Below are 21243 nucleotides of genomic sequence, written 5' to 3' on the forward strand. Positions count from 1 at the left end.
TGACACTTATCTGAAGGAGACCTTACATATTCCTCGCTAGACTAAATATCATACTGAGCCTATCTTATAGCACACACTTAATAAGATAGACAACATATCATCAACACACAGAGGACAGTGATGGAGGCTTGTGGCTATTCCTATGCAATTCAGAGAAGGCACTAATCACTGGTGTTGTGTACTACAAGTGCAAGCATTGGGATGCCAGGTAGAAGGTACAGCTATGGGATGTAAGGAGCCAAGATGGCACCTGGGCGGCGGCTGAAGGTATTACAGCAGGTACTAAAATGGCCGCAGGCCATGACTAGCACTAAGATGGCCGCCAGTGACGTGGCCTGACTAGGAGTACTATCAAGCCAGGCAAGCATCTAGCCACACCTTATTCCTTCGTGTGCAATGCCAACAAGTCCTTCATCTGACACACATCTACAATCTTTGTGTATAGCGCCAACATATTCCGCAGCGCTTACATAGACAGGGGGAATACAGAAAGACAAAAGTACAAACATTACAGAACCGCGGTTACATAGTAATCAGCTGATGGAAACAATAGGGGTGCGGGTCCTGCTCCAACGAGCTGACATACTACAAATAGTGGGGTGATACAGAAGGTAAAGGGGCTGGAGATGTATACGGTATGGCGGGGTGGAGAGTGAGGGATGCTATACACATAGGCAATGGTCAGACATTTAGCCGTGTGGCGGCAGAATCAGTATGACTGCAGGAGCGGTTTATGATGGCTAGCAGGGATTGCAGTCAATAAGTCAGGGAGCAGATCTACCAGTATGACGCTTGTCACTCCTTCTATACAAGTTACACTCAGAGCTCTCCCAGCATCCCCCATGTGTAGGATCGGGTCCCCTCCTGGTCTTATACTCCCTTCTGCATTGTTTAGCACAAATAATACAAGACAAAAATTTTTTTTTAGAGTAGTTTGTAAACCCCTAGGCTGTGAATACTTTCCATATGAGTGCTACCATCCCCCCTGTTGAGACATGACACAGGCCATGGCTCAAAACTGCTGCACATCTGAAGAACGATGTAGGTAAGATAGGTTTTTGTTTTTTTTTCCTTTTTTTCTCTACGGAGATGTACAGTCCATCTACAAAGAGTGTATTCAGCATCCACAAGAGATACATCCTGCAGATCTGGTCTGGGTAACACCTCATGTGCCATCTCTCCTAGACAGTTGTATGGAGGACCGTCTGAAGAAATAGGCAGTAAGGTAGATGGATGGAGTGTAGTACATCCCTAGGTTGTCAGGTGTGGCTGTGAGAGCAGTAGTGTCCTGCAGGGGGATGTCTAGAAGGACTAAGATATGAGTATAACTAACTGCGTGCGGTACTCAGTGTGTGGGAGAACAGCACTATAGTGGCAGAAGGTCTGACTACCGCTTGTACACAGGCTGGGAGCGCTCGGCCACTGGATCTAGTCTGCAGAGTAGTATGCCAGCGGTCTGCTTCCCACCGTGTTCCTGAGTTAACACAGAGGTCATATATCCTTCTCCTGAGTCAACAGTTAGCACAAAGGGCTTGCTGTAGTTCAGCAGCCCCCCAGACTAATGTGCCCACCAGAGTCTGTTTTAACCTGACAAAGGCTTCCTCAGAGGGCCCATCTCACTGGATCCGGTCAGCTGCAGCCAGAGGTTCATCACAGATGAGTCTGGTAAGAAGCACTGTCGGAGATGCAGAATTTGGGATCCAGGAGCTGCAGAAGTTTGTCTGTTACGATCGTGTGGGCAGGCAAAGCACGGAACCCACATGATCATGACCAAAGGGGACACACACGGGTATTACCAGGGTCACACGGGACTCACACCGGTTTCAGGCAACTGACCCTGTGCTAACGGGAGGTAGAAATGGCCCTACCTAAGCGGGGACATTGCCCCAATAAGGGCAGCCCAGCGGTCTTCGGATCTGGGCCCTAGCTGATCCTAGGAGCCATGCACCAGAACAGGATGCATTCACATGCCACATGACAGACCCAGAATACACTGCACACAACATGCAACCACTAGTAACAGATTGGAAGCTGAATATAAATACCAGGTATTAGTTGACATGATATGTGGAAGCTAGCAGGTGGCTAGCAGACAGTACCACACCCAGCCAGCTCAATCATTAACCCTGTGAGTGCTGTGCTGCTGGAAAGACAATAGAACAACATATCTCAGCAGCACACATAACATTGTCATTCCCAAAGAGGACATCATTTGCTCATAGTTTTGGGACCTCCAGAATTGCTTGCCTACCTTCATCTGACAGGTTATACACCAAATATTTAACCGTTTGCTGACCGTATTGGAGTTTCTACCTGTTTACTTTATGGCCTTGCTCATAAAGAAACCTCAAGAGTGCGACTGTGTCCCCCCCACAATTCTCTCCACTGTCTGCTGCTGGCTACCAACATACAGTAGTAGCTGACTACCTCTAAGAGGCTGGAACTGCGCTAAGTGTACTGACATAGCCTGGGAGAAAATTGTTGGAGATTCACAGCAGCCCTGAGGTACACTGGTGAAGGTATACCTAATTTTATCATAATATCTCATCTCAACAATTTTACTGGACATATTCGAGACTATATAATCTGACATTTCACAGGCTTATTTGTCTCTAGGTCTGTTATAACTGGTTCAGAGAGGGATTCCCTGTGGGTCCAGCCATTAACCCCTCTTACCAGGATATGACTATTACTACATTTTACATTGGCTACATATTGGGATGTATTAATGTCCTGGTCGGTCCTGAGCCCACCAGGAAAGTAATCATCCGCCCATTCACCTGGAGATCTATCTCAGGCAGTGGAAATTGCCATGAGATCCTCCAAGTGTTGTACATCGACCCCTCCTAGTCATTTTTCCCCAAAGTGGCTGAGAACATTGTTTCTCAGGGCACTCTCGGGCAAAATCACTAGACTTTCCATAATTCCAACACACATTTAAATCCCTGAGCTGCATCGCACCTCTGCTTCTTCCTCTGTCTCTACTTTCACATCCTCTCGCTGTCCAATGACCTCTCTGACTTTCTTGAACCATCATATCACATTCTTCTCCCCATATAAAAAACCTCACTTTCTCACCCTTTTCTTTGTAACACTTTTCTGCATGTTTTGCATATTGCAAAACATCCTGCAAGGATCCCATCCTCAGGATAACCATGTATCTCATTATATAACCTCCTATTCCCTTCTGATTATACTATGGAAGGGGTCTACCATCTCCTCCCCTCCCATTCTAATTTCCTTCTACAGAGACCCAATCTGGCCATAGAATTCTTCTATCTGCTCTCTCTATTTTTCATTCAATTGGAACTCCTCATTAACCCTTTGAATTGTTCATCAAACTGTCGGGGGTCTATTTTTATATGGGCGTGACAGTTTGGGGCTTCTTTTAACCAGACTTCAGCAGCGGATAATCCGTATTTCTGCTGATCTTTTAGCTGATTTTGTCCGTATTTTATCACATAATTCTTTACAACTAGGAACTTTTAATTAATTTATTTATTTATTTATTTTAAATCCATATTTTTCCCACTTATGTCACAATATTTGACATAGTCAGGATCTAACTTGTGTATGTACTTCTTATCCCCTTTTAGTTTTACCGAGTAGGGCCTGTGAACATTGAACACAATAAGGGGCTTGTCCGAAAACAACCTGCACAGCGAGGTTGGTCCTTAATGTGTCCTAGAGGTCAATGCCCACGTATCGGATCCACTCATCTCAATCACTCACACATTCGCTTCATGCAATATAAGACAACAATACAAATAGTACATTATGTTAGTAGGCGGCCGCCCTCTTTATATTCTTAGTTACTCTATAACACAATATCAAAGAAAAAGTAATAGAAAGATAAGAAGTAAAGTTCCTGGACACCCCTGTGTCCCATGACGTCATCTAACCGCTTTTTACGTGTCGCACGGAGTTAATTCTTTCCTGTACCTTTCTCACAGTGGCTATGGTCTCACATAGACTACTGCTATTGCCCCTTGGCAACCCATTCGTCTATACTTGCCTCTCATTTACAATACACATTGTAAATTCTACTAACACTAAAGTATACAGAAGAAGAAGAAGAGAAAAGAAAAGTTTAGCCATTATTATACTTACTACACGTTATCTGGGAGGCTTCTAAATTCTCCGGCTAGTTCGGAAAAACGTCACTGTTTCAGACAGGATGCCCGACTGGCCTCTAATGACGTCTAAGCAAGGCGGAGGTCTTTTACTGATCGGAGAGTACTTCAGACCCACCTTTTCACAGCCAGGCTGTCCTCTCCCTCTGCAGTGAGTCTTTCCGGCTCGAAGGACCAAAAATGTAAGGAGAATTTATGTGTTTATCAAAGAGAAGACGATCCCAGATCTCGTGCAGAAGTCTGGGCCCAGGAGAAATACAAATCACACCAGCCTGTGCGGTATCAGATGATTTCTAATTTATTCTAAGGTGTTCGAAGCTTATGTACCATAAATGACATCACAACAAAAGTATATACCTCCAAGATTAATAGGAATACATAATAGGCTAAAAAAAAAGTGATTAACATAAGTTACACCTCCTAAGGTGTATCTATTACATACAATAAAACCGTTATGAATTCAGGAGAAAGGAATGCAATGGAAGGCGTCTTTAAGTCTACCCCGTTTCCTGTGTACACTATCTATAAACATGCATACATGGGTGGTCTATGAGACTGTCTTATCTCTAATCTGTCTTCCTCAGAAGACATGCAGGCCTATAGAAGGATTTCGTTTAACCCCTTCACTACTTATACTAGTACCATGCTATATATTCCTAGTCTACAATGCAATATAGAATAATTAACTGATACATTGATCTACAATTTTCTTAACATGGGACTCCCTGACCCACAGCCACGCCAATGTCCCTTCCTGGAGGTAGCCCCAAAGGTGGCCGCCAACACTGACCCTACACTACCTAGAACTGCAGTACCTATACAGATGACAACTTACTAGTACCGGCAGGCTAGGCCGATAGGATAAACCAACACGACAGGAAAACCACAGAACACAGGCAGAGCTGGATTGAGACAAGGTAACTTTCACTGGAGCAGGACCGAAGTCAGACACACAGGGGACAGAACCAATAACTGGTAACTGCTGTCAGCAGCTGCCAGACTATATTCAGGCGCTCCCAGCCAGCCACTATAACTCACAGAGGTAGAGCACGTGCGCCTCTCATAGTAGGCACCCGTGCACGCACCGCGTGTGCCACATGCCGCACCTGCACACCGGAGCACTGTGCCGCTGCTTGCTGACCCGAACATGGGCTCAACACCATCCTGGAATGCCACGGCAAACCGCGTCACTGCCACCAGTGGTCCCTGACAGGCTTCATGGTAACAGCTGCCTCTATTCCTTTCAATAAGAAGTCCCCCACAACCACCACTCTCCTTTTTTTTCAGCCTAATTAAATTTTTATTGTTCAATAAGGTTTTATTGGGTTATCGTAATACAGTTTTCATACAGAAATAACATTCGGAACATCTGTCTTCATGCACTTATACATCTTCATGAGAACAATCATGAGTATCTTATTATACATAACATACATGAGTATAATTGAATTGACTATATATGACTTTAACTGTTTGGAATCAAACTGGGGAAGTTGGGATGGAGGGTAAGATAGTTCAGGGAGGGTGAATAGGAAGGGGGGATTAGGGAGAGTGGTTTGGGTAAGGGGGACAAGAATGCTTATATATTCAAATATCCTCAGAATTACTTCAATTTCTAGGTACTTTGTAATTTACTTTCCTTCAGAGCGAGTTAGCGGCTGGTTTTCCTGTGTTTATGCAATCAGATTGATCGTTGACTGGTCAGGGTGAAAATGTGTTCTCCAGGGTTCCCATGTTTCTATAAAACTTGGTATTGTGTTTCGTCTAATCGCGTGGATCTTCTCCATGGACATATGGTCCGACATTAATTGGGTTATAGTTGAGAGAGGGGGAATTGTTTGGGATCTCCAGTTCCTCGCGATTAGAAGTTTGATAACTAGAAGCCCATGGGTTATTAGTTTTCTTATTCCTTGCGGTATTTTTTCTAGACCTAATAGTAGTATAGTGTTTTCCGGTTTTTGGGGGATCTTGATTCCCGTGATCTTTTTTACAAGATTCAGGAATTCTCTCCACATTGTCTTGATTTTAGGACAGCTCCAAAAGATATGGAGAAGTGTGCCTCTCTCTCCGCAGTTCCTCCAGCAACTATCGGACGTCTCCGGGAAGAAGTCCGCTAGTCTCACCGGGGACCTGTACCATCGTGTAATTAATTTGTAGTGTACTTCTATCAAGGGCGCACACATAGATGCCTTGTTTGCCCATGCTTGGGCCTGTGACCATTGCTGTAATGTAAATGATGTTCCCGTTTCCCTTTCCCAGTTGAGGATGTGGGCTTTCTTTCTCATATTTGGTCCTGTCCTTTTCTCCCCGCAAAAAATGTCATAGATTTCCCTTAACGGAATTTTTCGGTGAGCAGGGTTGAAAAGGAGGTTGTGTATGAATTTGGGAAAGGAAGTGGTACCAACGGCTAAGCTTGGCCATCTTCTTTTCAGTTGAGAGTATAGAAGAAAGTCCCCACTCTGCAGCCCAAATTTCTCTTGGAGACATTTGAAAGATCTCATGTTTTCCCCCTCCGCTAAATCGGAGATGACCTTAATCCCTCTTGCTCTCCAACCTTTTGTATTGTGGGTATCCGGGTCAAAGTCAATGACTTCAAGAGGAAGGGGGACCTCTATTTTGAAAGGGTGGTCTGCCAAGGAGTGGAGTAATTGTTTCCAGATCTCGATGGTGTTCAGTATTATTGGGTTTTTGATCAGGGTTATTTTTATTTTTAAGTTTGTAGCTAAAAGTAAGTTTGTCAATTTTTTATTCCCTATGGAATTTTGCTCTATGAACGGCCAGCTGACACCTGGTTGTGGGTTACACCAGGTTCTCAGTTGTTGGATGATATTTGCCTTATAGTAGGCCGCAATATTGGGAACTCCCAATCCCCCATTCTTCCTGGAGCAGTGTAGTATAGATGCGGCCACCCTGGGTCTCTTATTGTTCCAGATAAATGACATCAATTGTTTTTGCATATCCTTTAAAAGCTTGGGACTGCATATTAGGGGGATCGTTCTAAACATGTATAGAAGCTTTGGCAAGATCATCATTTTGTATACCACAATCCTACCCATCCATGATAATTCTGTTTTGTTAAAATTGGACATATCTTGTTGTATGTTTTCCTTTAGTTGCGTCAGGTTTAGTTCTAATACTTTGCAAAGGGGGAGGTTGATTGTCATGCCTAGGTATTGGATGCCTAATGGATCCCACTCAAACGGGAACTCTTCTTTTATTAGGTTTTGTAGAGTAGGGTGTATATTAATAGGAAGAACCTTGGATTTTGTTGGATTTATTTTATAGTAGGATACAGTTCCAAAGAATTCCAAAAGTTGAGAGGCCTTTCTAAGGGAACCCAGAGGGGACGTGAGCATTAATACAATATCATCTGCGAATAATCCTATTTTTTGTTCTCTGCCTGCTAAGGGGACTCCTCTTATTTCATTGCATAAGCGTATTGCTTCTGCTAGGGGTTCTATGATGAGGATAAACAGTGTCGGCGAAAGGGGGCACCCTTGTCTGGTTCCGTTAGAGATAGTAAACGGATCGGACATGACACCATTAGTAAGCACTCGGGCCGAAGGGGAGCTGTAAAGAGCTTTTATGGCCGACATTATGTTGCCACCCAAGCCAAAGCTTCTCAGTGCTGAAAAGGCATATCCCCAGTGAATTCTGTCGAATGCCTTCTCTGCGTCTAAAGTGAGGAGCAGACAAGGCATTCGAGAGCTCTCCACCTCCCAGATTATATCCAACAATCGGCGTGTTGCGTCTGACGCCTGCCTGCCTTTAACGAAACCCACCTGATCACTATGAATGAGGTCTGGCGTAACCTCGAGCAGTCTTAAAGATAGAATTTTTGCATAAATTTTAGCGTCATTGTTTAGGAGGGATATAGGTCTAAAGTTTGCAGGCCTCGACGGTTCCTTACCAGGCTTTGGGATGGTGACTATGGTAGCCTGTAACATTTCAGGTGGCAGGGTACCTGTTTGCATAGCTTTGTTGTAGGTATTTACCATGTGGGGGATGAGTTGCTTTTTTATAGGTTTTAAAATATTCGCTCGAAAAACCGTCGGGGCCTGGGGCCCTATCTAATTTAGCTTTATTTATGACTTGCAGGATTTCTTGGTAGGTGATGGGAGAAATTAATTTTTTTAGTTGGGAATCTGTTATTTTGGGTAGTTGTAATGACGCAAGAAAGGAGTTAATAGTTGCTTCCGAAGGGGAATGCTCATATTTTCCCTTGCCGAGGTTGTAAAGCTCCTCATAGAACTTTCTGAACTCCTCTGCTATTGCTTTAGGGTTAGAAATTTTATGTTTTAAAGTGGGGTCGTACAGGAAGGGGATTTTTGTTTTAGATCTTTTTTGTTTGACCTTGTTGGCCATCCATTTGGAACTCTTGTGTAATATGTGGTTTTGGTGTATTTTAAATTCTTTTCATGCTCGTCGATCAGGATATTTCTGATTTTTTGTCTAGCCTCTCTAATATCTTTGCTTATGGAAGGTGAAGGGTTGGGATAGGTAGATTTTTCTAGGGTTTTTAATTTATCCGTGGCTTCTTTTAACAGTCTATTTTTTTCTTTTTTGTAAATGGACCCTTGCTGGATCATTATGCCTCTGATGACTGATTTATGCGCGTTCCAGAGTGTGAAACGGCATATATCTGGGGAGTCATTATAGTGAAAGTATTCCACTATAGCATCTCTTATTTTGTTTTGGAACTTTGGAATTTTTAAGAGAAAGGTGTTGTTCCTCCAGGAATTAGGAGAGTGTACATGTGGGCCTAGTTTTAATTTCAGTGAGATCGGAGCGTGGTCTGACCACGTTGTCACCCCTATTGTGGCTTCAAGGGTTTTGTTTAAGATTTGAAAGTCCCCCAGAAACATGTCTATTCTAGTTGAAGATGCATGTCTGAATGAATAGAATGTGTATTCTCTGGAACCAGCGTTTAAGGCTCTAAAGGTGTCATACAAATCGTTGTTATGAATCCAAGATGCCAGACTTAAGCCTCTATTTTTCCTCAAATGGCTAGAATCTAGGGTACTATCTGCTACCGCATTAAAATCCCCACATATTATTAACGATCCCTGTTGGACCCTCTTAATTTTCCTTGTCACTCTGTTCAAGAATCTGATTTGTTTAGAATTGGGAGCATAGATATTGACCAGTGTGACAAGGAAACCATCAATCTTACATATCAATATCAGATATCTACCCTCGTCATCCCGGATCTCTTCTATCAGTTGGAAGTTCACCGAGTCTTTCACTGCTATCAAAACTCCCGCTTTTTTCTTCGATGCATTAGCTTGGAAACATCTGGAGAACTTGGGGTGGGAGATTTTCGGCGGGTTGCTCTTGTTCAGGTGGGTCTCTTGGGCACAAAAAATATCCGCTTTAGATAAGATAGTCTCTCTCCAAAAAGCCGATCTGTTGTAAGGGGAGTTCAACCCCTTTACGTTTAAAGATATCAATTTTAATTCCATCTTAAGTTGGGGTGACTTTTGCTGGGTTTAAACGGCACAGGATATCTTGACTGATGGACCAGTTTCTTTTACATGATCCGAAGGAAAAACAAGTATGCTTGTTGTACTGAAGTTTCGTATTCTTTGCCAGAGGGATAGGATTTGGGTAAAACTGGTGAGGTAAACAAAGGGTAAAGGTATCTTCATTGTTGCGTTGAAGCATATTTTCCGTTGCTAGTCGCAACTTGTGAGTCAAGGAAGATAAAAACGGACCTTTCCAAGATTAGGTTTTCAGTACCTAGGAAGGTCTTGATTGGGGTACAGAAATTAGCCTGTGCTCTAGGCCAACGTTTAAATTTTACTCTCGAGGGCGTCAATCGGACGTATTACCATCTTGTGGGTGTTCTCAGCGAGGTGGGGCTTTGTCTCTGCTTGGTCTGTTTGTTTGTTTGCGGGTCCAGTCTCTGTTAACATGTGGTGGGTTGTGTTCTTGAGGGACTGGGAGGTTCCATCTCTTCAAAAGGAGCGTACCTTCTTCTTGTGTTAAGACGGTTGTTGTTGTTCCATCTTTGTTTATGTAGAGTTTAGTAGGAAAGCCCCATCTATAGGAGATGTTGTTTTCTCTCAGCACTTTTGTTATCTCAAAGAATTTTCTTCATGCTTGCATCGTAGTTTGGGAGAAGTCTGCGAATAATTTGATGTGATTATACGGGGGAGGGAGGTCTTTCATATTTCTTGCCGCCTTCATCAGGTTATCTTTTGTGGTGAAGAAGTGCACTCTTGCGATCACGTCCCTTGGTACGTTATCGGGTACGTTTTTTGGCTTGGGGAGCCTGTGGATCCTGTCTAAAACACATTCTTCTTTCTTGGTTGTAGGAAGGAGGATTTTTATAAGATCTTGTGCGAACGCATTTAAATCTTCTGGTTTAATGGATTTGGGGATTCCCCTAAACTTGACGTTATTGCGTCGGTTGCGGTCTTCCATGTCCGCCATTTTGTTCTTTAAGAACTGGACCTCCTCTTCTAATTTGTAGTGGGCATCTATTAGGTCATTATGCGAGCTAGTGATCTCGCCTGTCTTGTTTTCAAGATGGTCGACCCTTTCCTCTATGTCATTTAGAGAGGAATAGATTTTTGCGTTTATTTCTGTAAAATCCTTTTTAATGGAGCCTTTCAGAGCTAAGACCATGTCTCTTATGAAACATTCTGATGCCATTTGGTCTGAGCATGTTATATTTAAGAGAGGGTCTATGTCATCAGGGTTCTCATTCCCATTCTGTGTGAAACTGTTTGGGATTGGGTGAGATGGGTCCCTTCTGGGGCGCCTCTTTTCTGGGCTTATGCTGGGGGAGCTGGAGCCTCTTTTTTCTACATTTTGTGCAGATAGACGCTGTGTTGGTGTTTGGGGGGAAGATGGTGTCTGTTTTCCCGCTTCTTTCCCCTCCTCCTCTTCCCTCTGAGATGCCGGCATTTCATTTCCCTCACTGTCATTATCAGCAGGGTTGATGCTGCTATGTGAGGGGTTTATGGAGCGTGCTGGGAGCTGTAATGCAGGGTAAGGAGAATTTAACTTACCGCTCCCGCTCTCTGATGGTCCCGGTTGTCCGGATGTCGGCATCTCTCCGTCTCTTTCGGCGCTGCAGGGAGCCGGCTCCGCTTCTTTCTCTCCCTCTGCCCCGCGCGCCGGGTAGAAATCGGTGAGGCGCTTCGGAGTTGCTTTCCCTGTTCTCCTCCGGGATGCCATTGCTTTCAGGTACAGTTTTCTTTTTTCTCCTGGCCGATTGTAGTCCTCGGCGAGCTTTTAGTTGCTTGTTAAGGCAGGCTAGAGCACGGAGCAGCTCAAAATGCGGCCGCCATCAGCTCCTTCAGGCCACGCCCCCACTCTCCTTTTTTTTTCACAGCAACAGTTCTTTTAAATACAGCTTCAGTGACTAGGGCAGAATTCAAAATTTCCCCCAATCCTTGAAATATGTCTCTTGAAATGCTTAGCAAACTCTACTGAGCAAAACAATATCTGTGTTTCTGTCTTTTAAGAGGTAGAGAATGAAGATTTCACAAGTTGCACAGCACCATTCCTGCATGAGCATACTGCAAGTTTGTCTTTTAATACCTCTGTAACAATCTTCTGGCACTTATTTTGGTGAAATATTTTCTGCCACACCCAAGTGAGCATCTGATATTGACTTTTTTAACAGGCCAATTACTTGCTTTGTTATAACTTTGTTTTGGAGTAGTGTAATAAGGTTTTGTGATTTCAGTAAGGACTAGAGATGAGCGAACGTACTCGTCCGAGCTTGATACTCGTTCGAGTATTAGCGTGTTCGAGATGCTCGTTATTCGAAACGAGCACCACGCGATGTTCGAGTTACTTTCACTTTCATCTCTGAGACGTTAGCGCGCTTTTCTGGCCAATAGAAAGACAGGGAAGGCATTACAACTTCCCCCTGCGACGTTCAAGCCCTATACCACCCCCCTGCAGTGAGTGGCTGGCGAGATCAGGTGTCACCCGAGTATATAAATCGGCCCCTCCCGCGGCTCGAATCAGATGCGTTCTGACAGAGATCAGGGAAAGTGCTGTCTTGCTGGAGTTGCTATAGGGAGAGTGTTAGGAGTATTTTAGGCTTCAAGAACCCCAACGGTCCTCCTTAGGGCCACATCTAACCGTGTGCAGTAGTGTGGAAGCTGCTTTTTGCAGTGTTGCACTTTTTTTTTTTTTGTATATCGGCCGTGCAGAGCATTGCGCCCTACAGTAATTATACATACTCCAGGGCCAGTAGTGGTGCTGAGGCAGGGACAGAAGACATATTTATTGAATATAGGCAGTGGGCCTTTCCAAAAACATTTGGGAAAAAAATCTATTTGGGCTGCCTGTGACTGTCCTCAGTGTACTGGGTCTGTGCTGGGGGTAGTTGTCCTAATTCATACGCAGCCAGCTAAGTGTTACAGCAGGCTTGCGCAAAATTATTTCCTGGCTCTGTGTTGGCTGTTACATCACCGCTGTATTGCAGTCCACAGTGCAACAGTCTGCAGTTATTTTACATACTCCAGGGCCAGTAGTGGTGACGCAGAGAGAGAAGACATATACAGTGTATATAGGCAGTGGGCCTTTCCAAAAACATTTGGGAAAAAAAATCTATTTGGGCTGCCTGTGACCGTCCTCAGTGTACTGGGTCTGTGCTGGGGGTAGTTGTCCTAATTCATACACAGCCAGCTAAGTGTTACAGCAGGCTTGCGCAAAATTATTTCCTGGCTCTGTGTTGGCTGTTACATCACCACTGTATTCCAGTCCACAGTGCAACAGTCTGCAGTTATTTTACATGCTCCAGGGCCAGTAGTGGTGACGCAGAGAGAGAATACATATACAGTGTATATAGGCAGTGGGCCTTTCCAAAAACATTTGGGAAACAAAATCTATTTGGGCTGCCTGTGACCGTCCTCAGTGTACTGGGTCTGTGCTGGGGGTAGTTGTCCTAATTCATACGCAGCCAGCTAAGTGTTACAGCAGGCTTGCGCAAAATTATTTCCTGGCTCTGTGTTGGCTGTTACATCACCGCTGTATTCCAGTCCACAGTGCAACAGTCTGCAGTTATTTTACATACTCCAGGGCCAGTAGTGGTGACGCAGAGAGAGAAGACATATACAGTGTATATAGGCAGTGGGCCTTTCCAAAAACATTTGGGAAAAAAAATCTATTTGGGCTGCGTGTGACTGTCCTCAGTGTACTGGGTCTGTGCTGGGGGTAGTTGTCCTAATTCATACGCAGCCAGCTAAGTGTGACAGCAGGCTTGCACAAAATTATTTCCTGGCTCTGTGTTGGCTGTTACATCACCGCTGTATTCCAGTCCACAGTGCAACAGTCTGCAGTTATTTTACATACTCCAGGGCCAGTAGTGGTGACGCAGAGAGAGAAGACATATACAGTGTATATAGGCAGTGGGCCTTTCCAAAAACATTTGGGAAAAAAAATCTATTTGGGCTGCCTGTGACTGTCCTCAGTGTACTGGGTCTGTGCTGGGGGTAGTTGTCCTAATTCATACGCAGCCAGCTAAGTGTGACAGCAGGCTTGCACAAAATTATTTCCTGGCTCTGTGTTGGCTGTTACATCACCGCTGTATTCCAGTCCACAGTGCAACAGTCTGCAGTTATTTTACATACTCCAGGGCCAGTAGTGGTGACGCAGAGAGAGAAGACATATACAGTGTATATAGGCAGTGGGCCTTTCCAAAAACATTTGGGAAAAAAAATCTATTTGGGCTGCCTGTGACCGTCCTCAGTGTACTGGGTCTGTGCTGGGGGTAGTTGTCCTAATTCATACGCAGCCAGCTAAGTGTTACAGCAGGCTTGCGCAAAATTATTTCCTGGCTCTGCTGTGCGTTCCGTAAGCGAAGTCAGCCTCCAACCACAGGCCAATAAGCGGCACATTTAATTACAGCGTTCTGTTTCTGCACTACTGGTAATACACCATGCTGAGGGGTAGGGGTAGGCCTAGAGGACGTGGGCGTGGGCGAGGACGCGGAGGCCCAAGTCAGGGTGTGGGCACAGGCCGAGCTCCTGATCCAGGTGTATCGCAGCCGACTGCTGCGGGATTACGAGAGAGGCACATTTCTGGCGTCCCCACATTCATCTCACAATTAATGGGTCCACGCGGTAGACCTTTATTAGAAAATGAGCAGTGTGAGCAGGTCCTGTCGTGGATGGCAGAAAGTGCATCCAGCAATCTATCGAACACCCAGAGTTCTGCGCCGTCCACTGCTGCAACTCTGAATCCTCTGGCTGCTGCTCCTCCTTCCTCCCAGCCTCCTCACTCCATTACAATGACACATTCTGAGGAGCAGGCAGACTCCCAGGAACTGTTCCCGGGCCCCTGCCCAGAATGGGCAGCAAGGGTTCCGAATCCTCTCCCACTGGAGGAGTTTGTCGTGACCGATGCCCAACCTTTTGAAAATTCCCGGGGTCCGGGGGATGAGGCTGGGGACTTGCGGCAACTGTCTCAAGACCTTTCAGTGGGTGAGGAGGACAGTGACGATGAGACACAGTTGTCTATCAGTGAGGTAGTAGTAAGGGCAGTAAGTCCGAGGGAGGAGCGCACAGAGGATTCGGAGGAAGAGCAGCAGGACGATGAGGTGACTGACCCCACCTGGTTTTCTACGCCTACTGAGGACAGGTCTTCAGAGGGGGAGGCAAGGGCAGCAGCAGGGCAGGTTGCAAGAGGCAGTGCGGTGGCCAGGGGTAGAGGCAGGGCCAGAACGAATAATCCACCAACTGTTTCCCAAAGCGCCCCCTCGCGCCATGCCACCCTGCAGAGGCCGAGGTGCTCAAAGGTCTGGCAGTTTTTCACTGAGAGTGCAGACGACCGATGAACAGTGGTGTGCAACCTGTGTCGCGCCAAGATCAGCCGGGGAGCCACCACCACCAGCCTCACCACCACCAGCATGCGCAGACATATGATGGCCAAGCACCCCACAAGGTGGGACGAAGGCCGTTCACCGCCTCCGGTTTGCACCGCTGCCTCTCCCCCTGTGCCCCAACCTGCCACTGAGATCCAACCCCCCTCTCAGGACACAGGCACTACCGTCTCCTGGCCTGCACCCACACCCTCACCTCCGCTGTCCTCGGCCCCATCCACCAATGTCTGTCAGCGCACCGTCCAGCCATCGCTAGCGCAACTGTTGGAGCGCAAGCGCAAGTACGCCGCCACGCGCCCGCACGCTCAAGCGTTAAACGTGCACATAGCCAAATTTAACAGCCTGGAGATGCTGCCGTATAGGGTTGTGGAAACGGAGGCTTTCAAAAGTATGATGGCGGCGGTGGCCCCGCGCTACTCAGTTCCCAGTTGCCACTACTTTTCCCGATGTGCCGTCCCAGCCCTGCACGACCACGTCTCCCGCAACATTGTACGCGCCCTCACCAACGTGGTTACTGCCAAGGTCCACTTAACAACAGACACGTGGACAAGCACAGGCGGGCAGGGCCACTATATCTCCCTGACGGCACATTGGGTGAATTTAGTGGAGGCTGGGACAGAGTCAGAGCCTGGGACCGCTCACGTCCTACCCACCCCCAGAATTGCGGGCCCCTGCTCGGTGGGGGTTCTGCGGCGGTGTATGCTTCCTCCACTAAACCACCCTCCTCCTCCTCCTCCGCAACCTCTGTCTCGCAATCAAGATGTGTCAGCAGCACGTTGGCAGCAGTCGGTGTCGCGCGGCGTGGCAGCACAGCGGTGGGCAAGCGTCAGCAGGCCGTGCTGAAACTAATCAGCTTAGGAGGTAAGAGGCACACGGCCCACGAACTGCTGCAGGGTCTGACAGAGCAGACCGACCGCTGGCTTGCGCCGCTGAGCCTCCAACCAGGCATGGTCGTGTGTGACAACGGCCGTAACCTGGTGGCGGCTCTGCAGCTCGGCAGCCTCACGCACGTACCATGCCTGGCCCACGTCTTTAATTTGGTAGTTCAGCGCTTTCTGAAAAGCTACCCACGCTTGTCAGACCTGCTCGGAAAGGTGCGCCGGCTCTGCGCACATTTCCGCTAGTCCCACACGGACGCTGCCACCTTGCGCACCCTGCAACATCGGTTTCATCTGCCAGTGCACCGACTGCTGTGCGACGTGCCCACATGGTGGAACTCTACGCTCCACATGTTGGTGTGGGAGATATCATATATGTTCACCATTTTGTATATATTTTCTGTTATCAACTGTGAATATACTGTATTTTGTCTATAATGTTTTAAACCTCTGGGAGAAGGAACATCGCCCCCCCACCTCCACAAGAATTTAAGGAGCAGGGCCTATTGTCCCAAGAACTGGAAAAACCAGTTCTAACTGGCCAAACCTAAGTAGGAGTTCTTTGTCTTGGACAACAGAGAGGAGAACAGGATGTACTCCTCATGAGACCCAATTCAAGAATGAACTGAGCGCGCTCACTGAAGTTCCTCCCAGATGGATGAGATCACAAGCTACCTCACAAATACCTCCCTCTGAGAAGTGGCCTATCAGCTCACTGTAACTGCTAAATTGCCTGACTTCCTGTGTTGGAAATGATTTAAGTTTTGACCCGCGCTGAATAAAAGGAGTTTTGCTTTTTTGGGGCACAGTATGTAGCCGTGTGTTTCTTTGAAAGGCTCTCCAGGCCTGTACATATTATCTTAATTTGGAAACGCACAGTATATCTAAGATAGCGAATTTTGCGCTAACAAATTTGGAGGCACTGCTGAGATAATGAAGATACAGAGATATGAAGATATTTCATCGTTATCCGGACACAAGGGGACTTCGAAGCAGAGACGGACAGATAATGAGCTCAAACAAGGTAATAAGCTATTCTTGTACCTGTCCCATCTCTCCCTCTCTGCTATGATCCGCCCCAGGCCGGGTGAGTTGAAATATGATAAGTCTGTATCTAAAGAACTATGAAATAGATATACTGTGTTGTTTTTATGTTGTCTGTGAAGAAAATGTCCTGAGTGAAAGAAGGTGTGAGCTATGGGGGTTTATATATTCTCTGTAGTAGTGAATGGTGTGAACAGACTGTGCAGGTTAATAAGGAACAAAGAATGTGTAGTATAACTTGTTAAAAGAAAGCAAAAAGGAAAGTTGATATAAGCAATTTTAGCTGAAGGTTATAGTAGTGAGTAAAGTTGCTGAGAGTGTCCATGCGGTGAGTTTCCATTGTTCAACATGTGGCTGAAGAGGTCTCCCTTTGTTATGTGGGGGGAGAGGTGCACATGGAATGCTTGCATTTGCCATGTCTGCATACATCAACTCAAGGGAATTTGGGCTTGGAGTAAAGATGTGGGCTAGCCAGAGATTCTGCTCCGATTATGGCAGGCCAAACGGGCTGTTGAGGTTCCACAATGTGGTGCCAAAAGTGCAGATCTGTGCCATGAGGTGCAGGAGTAGAGAATCTCAATTAATTAAGGATTTTTCCAATTACGACAAGATGGGCAGGGGTGAAATTGTAAGTGCTTATTAGTGGTAAGCCAGACCTGTGTCGTGAGTTGTGGGAAAAATCGTAAGTATGACTCGCAAGCAAATTCAGTGAGATGATGTTTGTAAACATAACTGGACACACAAAAATGGGAAAGGAAAAAGCAAGTCAATGAGTTAAGGAAAGGTAGAAGGTTTAACAATGAACGGTGATAATGGCTGCTATCTGGAGTGGTGAATATAAGTATGTGGGTGGAAATGGGCATAAGTTGTATTGTGTTTGTCATTGGATAGCCTATTCTGAACAAAATATGTAAAAACCGCGGTACATAAGAGTTTTCTTATATATATATACTTTGTTCAATATGGGAAGTTCTATGTACAGTAAATACAATCCCAGTTTCTACTTCACATGAGATACTTATCAGTCTGTATATATGAGTGAGTGAAAACCCCAGTGAGTGTGAATTTGTGTGTATAAATGAAGGGCCCGTATGAGAGTTAGATTGTGTTATATGGTATATACTGTTCGGAGGCTAGAAATGAAATGAGGAAAGAAAGACCAAACGCTGAGCCAGACCACAGGGGGTGGAGCTAGGTGATGTAAGGAGATGGGAAGTAAGAACAATAGGAAGAGGTTTTTGCTCCACCCTCCACACAGACCAGCCTAGGAGAGAAGTGTGTCTCCATTTAAGTGGATGTTGGTATATATATATATGTATATTGTGGTAATGTATAGAGGGAAGGTCACTCTTAGACTCCATGTTAAGTCTCTCACTTGAACAAATGTAGGTGACCAAAGGAGGGGCATCTAATTTATTCCTGAGGGTAGTTGTGTGAGATAATAGTCCAGGGTTACCACAGTATATTTATATATATATATAGGTTCATGGAGTATGGGGAGAATTTAAAAATATTGAGTTGTATTTATTTTGAATATTATTGAATTAAGATACTGAAATGAGATAATTGTGTACTTGGGACACCTGATAAGTACTTTAGTCAAATTAATAGCAAAAGTTCTATTTTATAATGTATCTCATTTTCAATTAACAACAGTATTTTACATGAAAAATCGTTACATTTGAAAAATAAGAAAATTTTTAATGACAGAATTTGAGTATATCCCAAATGCTATCAGGGATACCAGTCCCTTAGTAAACCAGTAGTTTACCATCATTGGTGCAGTTGTTATGGTTGCAGATTGTAATAACAATATTTCCTCTCCTGTTTGCAGTATGTTTCGTACAGGTACCAGAGGTGGTGTGGGGCCCCTTTAATATCATGCTTCCTCAAGGGGTCATAAAATACTGCACAGAGTACAAACTAAACATCTTTCAGCTTCCAGACTAACTATGTATGAGACTGCCCTGCTAGCACCCTCACATATCGCAATCAAGTGGGGTATAGTTCCAAATGCCATTTCATGTCTTTTACTGAATTTAGAAGGTTGAGGGGAAGGGGTGGCAGGCGCAGACCATGACATTCAATAGCAGGCACATGATAATGATTGCCGGAAGATTAATGCAGAAGAAAGAGAAACTAGGGGTCCTAACAATAATGTTGTAACTGCCATGATTAATGTAAATCTTGAGTTTTACCCATAGATGGTTCCAAATATTGTGGAAATGGACAAGCAAAACAGGCTATGCAGTGGTAACCGACAGAAAGAGGTAATTATACAAAAACCACTCTTTTCCTCCTGAGAGACTCAGTTACTCAGGAAATAGAGGTGATGGCGCTCACTGAAATATGTAAGCTGGCTGCAGGTAAGACTGTTAATGTCTGCACCGACTTAAGGTACACATTGGGAATCGTACACCATTTCACATCCTTTGGGGCACAGTGGAAGTTTCATGGGGTCCTTGAGTAAGCCAATCCAGAACGCAGAAGAAATGTCTTTGTTCTACAAGGTTTTAGCTCTTTCCGCACAGGTGACTTATCATCAGAGTCCAGGCTTATGCCAAAGAGACAACTACTGAGGCTGGAAGGAACCAGAGAGCAGGCACCGCAGCAGCCTGACTTCCCTTGAATGAGGTAACGGCTGGTAACCTGCTTGCACCTGAAACGGGTGTAGATATTTCTCTGTTGCTTGAATTACAGGAACAGGCCTCAAAAGAAGAAAAAGGAGGAGTGGAAAAGCGAGCGGAATGCTACTGGGGTCTGGCAGAAAGGTAAATGCCTGTGCCTCCCCTGCACGCTATACTCCATGATGTCACACCTGATCGCTGAGCTAACCCATTCATCCAAGGAGGTAATGTGTGGTATGGTGTCTTCTGCTTGGCTTACCCCAGGGTTCAACACTGCTGCAATGGGGTTTGTACAGGGGTGCATGATATGCGCCCGTTACAATCCAGGCCAATTGGTCAAGGTACCTTCTCGATGCAAGCCAGACTATCTGTATCAGTGAATGCAGAATGATAGCATACAGCTACCACAGGTAGGTGTTTGGAGTTGTTGGTTTGCATAGACCTCTTTTCATGTTATTTGGAGGCGTGGCTTGATAAAAAAAAAAAAAAGAAAAGAAAAAAAATAATAATAATTTTTAACACGACAAAAATATGACCTAAGAATATGTTTTATGAAAGTAATTTTGAATATTTGGGTACACCAGAAGTAATAATAAATAATAAAGGTAAACATTTTATTAGTCATCTACTTGGTCAGAGCCACGCCTGATTGTAAGACTAAGTTGAGTCCCTATGAAGGTTTTATTTGGTAATGCTGCTGTAATAGGCCTATGCTTATTCCAGGCCAAAAAGGAGGGCCTTACCTCCCATGTGAGTTCCTTACATCAGGAGTTATATCATCTGTCACTCATAAATGTGCATTCTCCGTGTTTCCAGATCAAAATGCAAAGAATCCTTTCAAGTGTTGTTAACCACTACGGTCTCAGTGAAAACTTCAAGAAAAGCTAATTTGGGTTCAATGTTTACATTGAATAAAGATAATCAAGGAAGGAGACAAATGTGGCCCATAATCGTTTGTTATATGTAGGACCCCTGCGGTCATTGGGCTGTCATTTCTCTTCTTCCTCATAAGGGATGTGGTAAATACATAACTACTGATGAAGAGGATTATGACAAATCTAGGAATATTGCGTTGTGGTGCAAATATAATTGGCTATTTGTAGCCCTCCATTTTGTCCTTCATCCTCCATTTTGTATTTTCCTTTATTCTCCATTTTGTATCTTACATATGAATAGCTATGAACATTCATGTGGCCTTCAAACCTGTTTGGTGTAGGAAGCTTTGATGTAACTGAAATGTGACAGAACAATGCTACCTGCTTTTACTACAATTCCATTTGTATAGGTTTGTTTGAGCTCTGTCCATATACATTGTATGGCCAGGAATCTGTTGTCTTGTTAATCCTGTGATACCATCAGCATTGTCTAGGGAATTGAGTTGTTGATTCTGAACCTTTGATCAATGAAACTGGCTCCTTCAGATGGTGGGGGGGTCTCAGACTGATAACATCTTGGTTTACAAAGCTTGGGTATGACTAAGCAAGTTTTAGTGTATAAAATAGGACAAAAATGTCAACAGATACAATAAGGTAGCAGTAAGTGTAACAATGTTTCAGCCATATTGTGTAATCAGACCAATGTTAATATGTAACAAACAATATAACCTGAGAACACACTTGGAAAGCCGATCACAATAGACATGTTATATCATCTAAACTATGAACAAGGTGGCTTATGCAGAAAACGTGAAATAAAGATCAATCTTTCAGGAGCCA

This window comes from Eleutherodactylus coqui, chromosome 2, assembly GCF_035609145.1.
Source record: "Eleutherodactylus coqui strain aEleCoq1 chromosome 2, aEleCoq1.hap1, whole genome shotgun sequence".
Taxonomy (NCBI): Eukaryota; Metazoa; Chordata; class Amphibia; order Anura; family Eleutherodactylidae; genus Eleutherodactylus; species Eleutherodactylus coqui.